The sequence below is a fragment of the Salvelinus alpinus genome, chromosome 6, assembly GCF_045679555.1.
Source record: "Salvelinus alpinus chromosome 6, SLU_Salpinus.1, whole genome shotgun sequence".
NCBI lineage: Eukaryota > Metazoa > Chordata > Actinopteri > Salmoniformes > Salmonidae > Salvelinus > Salvelinus alpinus.
This window is the reverse complement of record NC_092091.1, coordinates 73,489,449-73,499,683: the sequence shown is the minus strand read 5'-3', so window position 1 is coordinate 73,499,683 and position 10,235 is coordinate 73,489,449. Positions and strand designations below refer to the sequence as shown.

The 10,235-nt window shown below is 47.1% G+C and overlaps 1 long non-coding RNA gene across 1 annotated transcript; it reads left to right on the top strand.

Moving 5' to 3' along the window:
- The first annotated feature begins 310 nt into the window (after positions 1-310).
- Positions 311-4,054, top strand: LOC139579367 (uncharacterized). The gene is made up of 4 exons (XR_011675735.1): positions 311-1,459; positions 3,432-3,533; positions 3,628-3,819; positions 3,915-4,054. It is a non-coding gene; the product is annotated as an uncharacterized lncRNA (long non-coding RNA).
- The last annotated feature ends 6,181 nt before the right edge of the window (positions 4,055-10,235 follow it).

Genomic DNA, 10,235 nt, shown 5'->3' with positions numbered 1-10,235 from the left:
AGCTCCTCAAACTGGCAGCGCTCTGCCAACCTCACCGACGGTGTCAACGAGACAGGCATCATCTGCATCACCCTATGCCCGGGCAAAGGGACCCTCAACAGTTCTATGGCGGTGGGCCCCAGAGCCCAAAAAAATGACCCTGTGGACTGCAGTGCCACCTGCTGTTAGAAGTTAGAACTGGTGGTAGAGGACAGGGCAGGCAACATGGGTGTGTGTCTGGGCTCAGTGAAGGACTCTGTTGGGGTAGTTGTGAGCTCTACAACCCAGGGCCCCGTTTCCCAAAAGCATCTTGGGAAACTACTACATCCACCCAGGTCTCTGTCACCAACACTACAGCTGTACCTGTAGTTAGTACTACATCCACCCAGGTCTCTGTCACCAACACTACAGCTGTACCTGTAGTTAGTACTACGTCCACCAGAGGGCCACCTTTGACTCTGTCCCTGTATCTAAGGATCTGTGTGATGCTTTCTCTCCTCCTGTGGAATAGAGTAGAGCTGTAGAGTTGTATAATAGTTCATGTAGGTAGATGTCATGTGGAACAGTGGAATCAGTGCAGAGAGAGTTGTGTCATTAGATGTAACCAGTATGTATATGTTATGTTGTACTAAAAGACAGGGTGGAAATATGAATGTTTTATCATAAAACATGTGAAGGGTTTTAATTGTTCTTTCTATTCTCTTAAATCTGTCAAACTGGAACTATGGAGATGTTGTCAGAACTTCTGCTTTTTCATTCTGAGTATTTCTTCACAGTCAGCATAGATAGAACAAAGAGCCTATATGGTACAGATCTAGAATCAGGTTTCCCTCCCAAAATCCTAACTTTAACCATTTGTGGTGGAAATTCAAAACGGACCTAAGATCAGTGTCTTGTGGCAACTTCCCCCTGCACCGCCGGTCACAGAGTGCAAGACATAAGTGTCTCTCCATTTGAAGGCTGTGGGTGCTGTACATTTAGTCAGGATATATGTAGGTTATATGTGAACGTATCCAAAATTGGGACCCTGTGACCCACACATACATCATATAGCATGATATAGAGTCATATCATGTAGTATATTATCACCTCAGTTGAATCACATGTTTAAAACTGATGAACACTGGGAAACAAACATGTTCAGATTAGGAACTAAGGCTGGTTCAAGTCACGTGGTGACCAGTTTCCCCTTCACTGTGGTTGAACGTTTAAAAAATAGTGTCACTACAGTATATCACACAGACGCAGGACAGTGCAGGGAGAAGACACAGCTATAGACATATATTAGAGTTGAGGTTAGAAGTAGAAGTTACTGTATTTGAGCACAAGTGTGTTAAGATGTCAGAGGGAGTCTATGAAAACTCAGATGGATTTGAAGACGATGAGCCTGATGCAATGAAGAACACAGACATTGATGGCCAAATATATGGCAACGTAAGAGCCTTCAAACCCAGTCCAAGAGATGGAGTTGTTGCTACAGGTAAGATCGCGCACACACAAATTACACACATTGAACAGGTGATATTAATATATATTGTATTGCTATAGCTTTTTTTGTCCCAATCCTGGATGATACAGTAAAACACATTACCAAAGATTACTTTACTTACTTTAACTTCTTGGAACTATAGGGGGTGCTGTTCCGCATTAGCATATTTGGGTCTCCAAATTAAACTGCCTCGTGTTAAATTCTTGATCGTACAATATGCATATTATTGTTATTATTGGATAGAAAACACTTTCTAGTTTCTATAGCCGTTGGAATTTTGTCTCTGAGTGGTACAGAACAATATCTACAGCACTTTTCATGACAGGGGTCAGATTTCAGAAATTTTTACCCCTGATCTGGAGTCTGTTTTTAAGGCGACAGTGAATGCTATGAAGAAACCGACACTGCCTACGTCTTCCTCTGGGTGTCTGTACGTCATCACGTTTTGAATGGAGTCTATTGCACAATCACAGCCACTATAAAACAAGAAAACGTGGAAGTACACTCTCTTTTCTTCGCGCGTCACAAGCAGGATGGACATCGGACTTGCCTCATTCCAAATCGTTGTTTAACCAGTAATATTTGTCTGGTCATGTTTTTACTCGTTATAGTTGTTAAAAACATCATAATGTAGTTAATTTGAACCGTTTTATAGCAATTTATATCCGTTTAGTGCGATTCTGAGGAATTTCTTTGTCGTGCACTTTTTAGCTTTGGGAACGTTTCGGGGTCTCGGTCGTTGTTAGTGGACATTTCGAAGGACAGAGGACATCTATCGACCAAAAGAAGTTTATAACATAGAAAGGATACATTGCCCAAGAATCTGATGGAAGAACAGCTCAAAGTAAGCAATATTTAATATGATAAATCGTTGTTCTGTCGAAATATTTTAAACGCATATTTCGCCATTTTGTTTGGTATAGCTTCACTTGGCGAACCCTGTATTGAAAAGTAAGGATAATTTTAAAAATGTAAGTCAGCGGTTGCATTAAGAACTAATTTGTCTTTCGATTCCTGTCAACCCTGTATTTTTTTGTCAAGTATATGATTAGCTTTCGATTAAACTAGATCACTCTGAAAGCTGACGTCCCTCATTTTGATGCTTGAGTTGTGACTATTTCCATTGTATAACCACGGTTTTGTATGGCTAAATATGCACATTTTCGAACAAACTGTATATGTATGTTGTAAAATGATGTTACAGGAGTGTCATCGGAAGAATTCTGAGAAGGTTAGTGAAAAAATTAATATATTTTGGCGGTGATTACGTTATAGCGCTCTTTGGCTGGAATCGATGCTCTGGTAACGTTTTCACATGTGGTATGCTAACTTATCGATTTATTGTGTTTTCGCTGTAAAACGCTTAGAAAATCTGAAATATTGTCTGGAATCACAAGATCTGGGTCTTTCCATTGCTATGCTTTGTCTATTCTTATGAAATGTTTTATTAAGAGTAAATTGGTCATACACGTTGCTCTCTATAGTAATTCTAGTCGTCTTGTGATGGTCGGTGCAATTGTAAACTGTGATTTCTACCTGAAATATGCACTTTTTTCTAACAAAACCTATCCTATACCATAAATATGTTATCAGACTGTCATCTGAAGAGGTTTTTTCTTGGTTAGTGGCTATCAATATCTTAGTTTAGCCGAATTGGTGATAGCACCTGAAGTAGTAAGAAACTGATGGAGTTAGAAAAGTGGTGTATTTTGCTAACGTGTTTAGCTAATAGATTTACATATTTTATCTTCCCTGTAAAACATTTTAAAAATCTGAAATGGTGGCTTTATTCACAAGATCTGTATCTTTCATCTGGTGTCTTGGACTTGTGATTTAATGATATTTAGATGCTACTATCTACTTGTGAAGCTATGCTAGCTATGCTAATCAGTGTGTGGGGGGGTGGGGGGTGATCCCGGACCCGGGGTAGAGGCTCGTTAGAGGTTAACAATTTGTGATTTAGTGCATTTTCAGTGGTGGAAGAGACCCTCTGGAATTGCTGCAGTTTGTCTGGGGCTGCTGTGTGTTCTCTTATTGGCTGGGATCATAGGCCTGTCTGTCTACTGTAAGTTGAATATGTTGTCACTGAGACTTAAGTAGCCTACTTAATCATCAATGGTGAGGAAATTACATTTTTACTTAACTCTTCCTTTTTACAGATGGAGTCATTGGTCATCACTACTCAACAGAGAGAGACCAGCTACAGGCCAGTTACAACACCCTGACCAAAGAGAGAGACCAGCTACAGACCAGTTACAACACCCTGACTAAAGAGAGAAACCAGCTACAGACCAGTTGCAACAACATGACTGAAGAGAGAAACCAGCTACAGACCAGGGTTAGGTTCTATGGTGAGTGTAGTTCACTCATTTCATTTAGTACATAGAAGAGATGTAGTATATTTGTAGACTTTTGAATGCCTGCTGTTCTGATGTGTTCATCTCAGAGAAACCCTGTCTAGCTGGATGGTGGAAGTTTGGCACCAGCTGTTATTATCTCTCCTCCACGATGAACTCAGCTTGGGCCGGTCAGAAGGAGTGCAGAACAATGGGAGGAGAGTTGGTTATTATAAACAGCAGAGAAGAACAGGTAATAGATAATACATTATTAATACTACAATACTACAGTTTCTTTATTATCATCTTCTTCTCTGATTAATATTCAACATGTATAACCAACTGCATTGCAAATGTTCATATTACTCTAAATTTTTTAAATACATTTCCTCTCAGAAACGAAAGGTAGCAAGAAATTATATAAACTCAGCAGAAAAAGAAAAGTCCTCTCACAGTCAACAGCGTTTATTTTCAGCAAACTTATCATGTGTAAATACATATTTCTATGAACATAACAAGATTCAACAACTGAGACCTAAACTGAACAAGTTCCACAGACATGTGACTAACAGAAATGGAGTAATGTGTCCCTGAACAAAGGGGGGGTCAAAATCAAAAGTAACAGTCAGTATCTGGTGTGGCCACCAGCTGCATTAACTTCTTATGGCTGAAGGGGCAGTATTGAGTAGCTTGGATGAAAGGTGCACAGAGGTGCCCATATTAAACTGCCTGCTCCTCAGTCCCAGTTGCTAATATATGCATATTATTATTCATATTGGATAGAAAACACTCTGAAGTTTCTAAAACTGTTTGAATGATGTCTGTGAGTATAAAATAATTCATATGGCAGGCAAAAACCTGAGAAAAAATGGGAATTATGAGGCTGGTCGATTTTCAACCAAGATCCTATTGAAATCACAGCGAGATATGGATGAGTTTGCACTTCCTACGGCTTCCACTAGATGTCAACAGTCTGTGGAACTTTGTCTGATGCCTCTACTGTGAAGGGGGGCCGAATGAGAGGGGAATAAGTCAGGTCTGCCATGACCTGACCATGCTCTAACCATGCGCGTTCACATGAGAGGGAGCTCTGTTCCATCGCTCATCTGAAGTCAATGTAATTCTCCTGTTGGAACGTTATTCAAGATTTATGTTAAAAACATTCTAAAGATTTATTCAATACATCATTTGGCACACGGGTTGGCGAGCGGAACGAACGGAACTAAAGGGTGAATGAGAACCAACTCCCTGTTAACACAATGAGGAGTTGGTCACGGTTCAAGAGCCACGTTTTCCGGTTCTGTGCACCGTGCCTTCAGTGCGCATCCACAGCCCGGTGCGCTCTGTGCAAGCTCCCCGCAGTTGCCGTGCTAGAGTGGGCATTCAGCCAGGACGGATTGTGCCGGCTCAGCGCTCCTGGTCTCCGGTGCGTCTCTTCTGCCCAGGATATCCTGCCCCAGCTCTACGCACGGTATCCCCAGTTCGCCAGCACAACCCAGTGCGGCCTGTGTCAGCTCCCCACACTCACCGAGCTAAAGTGTGTATCCAGCCAGGACGCGTTGTGGCAGCTCCACGTACCAGGCTGCCAGTACGTCTCCTCAGTCCGGTGAGACCTGTTCCAGGTCCACGTACGAAGCCTCCAGTGATGATCCATGGCCCGAATCCTCCAGTGATGATCCATGGCCCGAATCCTCCAGTGATGATCCATGGCACGAAGCCTCCAGTGATGATCCATGGCCCGGAGCCGGTCCGCAGTTCGGAGCCTGCAGCGACGGTCCGCAGTCCGGAGCCTTCAGCGACGGTCCGCAGTCCGGAGCCTTCAGCGACGGTCCGCAGTCCGGAGCCTGCAGCGACAGTCCGCAGTCCGGAGCCTGTGTAACGGATGTGAAATGGCTAGCTAGTTAGCGGGTACGCGCTAGTAGCGTTTCAATCAGTTACGTCACTTGCTCTGAGACTTAAGTAGGGTTTCCCCTTGCTCTGCAAGGGCCGCGGCTTTTGTGGAGCGATGGGTAACGACGCTTCGTGGGTGACTGTTGTTGATGTGTGCAGAGGGTCCCTGGTTCGCGCCCGTGTCGGGGCGAGGGGACGTACTAAAGTTATACTGTTGCATTGATGCTGTTGACCCGGATCACTGGTTGCTGCGGGAAAAGGAGGAGGTTGAAAGGGGGGTGAGTGTAACGGATGTGAAATGGCTAGCTAGTTAGCGGGTACGCGCTAGTAGCGTTTCAATCAGTTACGTCACTTGCTCTGAGACTTAAGTAGGGTTTCCCCTTGCTCTGCAAGGGCCGTGGCATTTGTGGAGCGATGGGTAACGATGCTTCGTGGGCGACTGTTGTTGATGTGTGCAGAAGGTCCCTGGTTCGCGCCCGTGTCGGGGCGAAGGGATGGTCTAAAGTTATACTGTTACACCTGCAGCGACGGTCCGCAGTCCGGAGCCTGCAGCGACGGTCCGCAGTCCGGAGCCTTCAGCGACGGTCCGCAGTTCGGAGCCTGCAGCGACGGTCCGCAGTTCGGAGCCTGCAGCGACGGTCCGCAGTCCGGAGCCACCAGCGACGGTCCTCTGTCCGGTGTCTCCAAAGACGGTCAGCAGTCCGGAGCCTCCAGCGAGGAGCTGCAGTCCAGAGTTTCCAGCGAGGAGCTGCAGTCCAGAGCCTCCAGCGGGGTTTCCCAGTCCAGAGCCTCCGGCGACGATCTGCAGTCCGGAGCCTCTGGCGACGATCTGCAGTCCAGAGTTTACAGCGACGAGCTGCAGTCCAGAGCCTCCAGCGGGGGTTCCCAGTCCAGAGCCTCCGGCGACGATCTGCAGTCCGGAGCTTCGAGCGGTGGTTCCCAGTCCAGAGCCTCCGGCGATGATCCACGGTCCGGTTCCTCTGGCAACGATCCATGGTCCGGAGTCTCCGGCGACGATCCACGGTCCGGTCCCACAGAAGCGGAGGGATCAGCTTACGGAGCGGGGGCTACATCCCGAACCGGAGCCACCACTGAGGATAGATGCCCACCCAGACCCTCCCCTATTGAGTCAAGTTTTGCGGCCGGACTCCGCACCTTCTTGGGGGGAGGGGGGGTACTGTCACGCCCTGACCTTAGAGAGCCTTTTTATTTCTCTATTTGGTTAGGTTAGGGTGTGATTTGGGGTGGGCATTCTAGTTTGTATATTTCTTTGTTGGCCGGGTATGGTTCCCAATCAGAGGCAGCTGTCTATCGTTGTCTCTGATTGGGGATCATACTTAGGCAGCCCTTTTTCCCACCTTCAGTTGTGGGATCTTGTTTTCTGTTTAGTTTCTTAGCCTTACAGAACTGTGCGCTTTCGTTATTTTGTCTTTGTTGTTTTGTTTTGGTGTCATCAATAAAAAGACGATGTACGCCTACCACGCTGCACCTTGGTCTACTCCTACAAACGAGAGCCGTAACAGTATGGCTGGTGGCATTGTCATGCTGGAGGGTCATATCAGGATGAGCCTGCAGGAAGGGTACCACATGAGGGAGGAGGATGTCTTCCCTGTAACGCACAGCGTTGAGATTGCCTGCAATGACAACATGCTCAGTCCGATGATCCTGTGACACACCGCCCCAGACCCTCCACCTCCAAATCGATCCCACTCCAGAGTACAGGCCTCAGTGTATGTTCATTCCTTCGACGATAAACGCAAATCCGATCATCAACCCTGGTGAGAAAAAAATGCGACTCGTCAGTGAAGAGCACTTTTTGCCAGACCTGTCTGGTCCAGCGACGGTGGCGACGTTAATGCCGATGATGTCTGGAGAGGACCTGCCTTACAACAGGCCTACAAGCCCTCAGTCCAGCCTCTCTCAGCCTATTGCGGACAGTCTGAGCACTGATGGAGGGATTGTGCGTTCCTGGTGTAACTCGGGCAGTTATTGTTGCCATCCTGTACCTGGCCTGCAGGTGTGATGTTCCGATGTACCAATCCTGTGCAGGTGTTGTTACACGTGGTCTGCCACTGCGAGGACGATCAGCTGTCTGTCCTATGGGTTGAAGAAATATATAAATTATATTTTAAACATAATTTAGAAGATTTTCTTTCCTAATAAATAATTGCATATGAAAACAAACAATTAAATATTGACCTCCATCCCTATACTGTCACAGAAATCACAATGAAAACTGCAGTGGAACCAGTGCTGTCAGTCACAGCACACCCATGGCACATCGGACTCACACTCCTGTGGGGAGCTTGCAAGCAGATAACGCTCTCCGCAGCGAGCACTGCAGGTGGTGTCTTGTTTTATAAAAAAATATAATTAAATTGATTAACATGGTTTGCAAATGTAGAAGTACTGCAGCAATACTAGTAATTGACACAACTGAGAGAGAAAAACAACCAGATGATGAAGTACCTGAGGGTGGAGCCATGGGTGGAGTGACAGAGGTGGCTGCTGGAGCTGTTCTCTTCCTTTTCTGTGCTGCAGAGAGAAACAGTCGTGTCAGACAGAGCATGTTTCATGAAAACAATTTTCTACTTTTTACATCAATACCTCTGGAGGAAGCTGCAGAAGTTTTGGAGGAGGTGGACATGCCTTGAGAGCTGGTGCTATGGACTGTAGATATGTAAAGAGAAACATTTTAAACATTGGAGTAAAAAAAAAAACATAAACAGTCTTTTTTTCATAATTGAGCATGCGTTCATGGAGGTGGCTGTATTCAAGTTGCAGGGGGCAGGGACACCAGACAAGGCTGCTGTGGTGGTGTGACTAGAGGAGATGGAGGAGGTAATTGGTCCAGAGGAGGCCGCTTCAGTGGTGACAGACAGGGGGGTGGTGTGCATCGTGGTGGTGGATGAAACCGCTGACAATGACTTGGAGGAGCTAGTGTTTGTGGTGGTGGGGTTGAAGGACCGACAGTGGTGTGGCTGAGAGAACAGGCATGTGGCCTACTTCGGCAGCAGGAGGCTCCGGCGGCTCCTACAGGTGTTGCACACTGGGAGGCACTGGCGGTGGTGACGCAGCTGTCAGGAAGGATTCCTGTGAGGCATCCAGCAGAGGTGATGGCATCAATGGTCTCATGCATAGCAGCCCTCTCCTGTGCTCTCTGTGTTCTGAGGGCTGCCTGATGCTCTTTCTCCTCTGCCTCGGCCCTCTCCTTCTCACCCCTCTCCTGCCACTGGCACGTGTGTTCCTCCCCGGTGAGGCATGCGGCAACAACTGGGAGTCTTCTGTATCGGTATAGCCGATACTTCAGGACAGTTAGGATGTGCCCCAGGTCCTTCGCTATCAGCCCCTCTATTAGGGGGTGCTCTTCTAGGGCTGGGACTGGAACAGGGGCTGGGGGTCCTCCTATGGTCGCTGGGGAGGAGGTGCTGGTGGACGACACAGTGCTGCTATTCAAGGAAAGGCGGTGGTGGGACCCGGTAGGGACCAAGACGGCATTAGACGGGACCTTTCAATGGCTGAAGGGTCAAAAAGGAAGAGGCCACATTTCTTAAACCCTTCCACCACATAGCGCATGTCCTTGCAGCGCTGGGACGGGTAGCGGAATACTCTGGCAAATTCTGATTTGTTTACCATGTAGGAGTGGTCAACATGGCTGAGGTCTCCAGCTACCTTGGAGAACTCAGCCTTTAAAGAGCCAGACTATGCCACGTCCAGAGGCTACAGGGCATAGGTGCAGTGTGGTGGAAGACAAAGAAGTCTTCCCTTAGTGCTGACGCCATCACCTCCGGGTCCACGTGGATCTTGTGCCCATCGAAGAGAAGAAGGAGAGGGCGCTCTTTCACTGTATGCTTATTGAAGTACTCAGACCACTTCCTGAACAGGTCCCCGTCAATGTAGCCACTGTTTGACCGTCCATACAAGGCTTGGGAGGGGCCTCCCAATGTGTTGTGGCCGCAGGGGAAACACTTGGGGTAGATGATAAACGGGGGGGATGTCATCTCTCTCTCTGTCTCGTCCTCTCTCTCTGAAGCAGGCCAGCTCGGTGATGTGTTCCTTGGTCCGCAGAGCCTGCTGGAACACGTGTTTCACGCCCCAGGGAGCCAGCACTTTGTGCCTGCTCTGACTGCTACTAAACCCAGACTTGTCACACTTATAGATTTGTCTGGGTTTCTCCCTCAACTCACTCTCCTCCATGTGCTTCTCATAACATTTACATTACATTTAAGTCATTTAGCAGACGCTCTTATCCAGAGCGACTTACAAGTTGGTGCATTCACCTTATGATATCCAGTGGAACAACCACTTTACAATAGTGCATCTAACTCTTTTAAGGGGGGGGGGGTAGAAGGATTACTTTATCCTATCCTAGGTATTCCTTAAAGAGGTGGGGTTTCAGGTGTCTCCGGAAGGTGGTGATTGACTCCGCTGACCTGGCGTCGTGAGGGAGTTTGTTCCACATTGGGGTGCCAGAGCAGCGAACAGTTTTGACTGGGCTGAGCGGGAACTGTACTTCCTCAGAGGTAGGGAGGCGAGCAGGC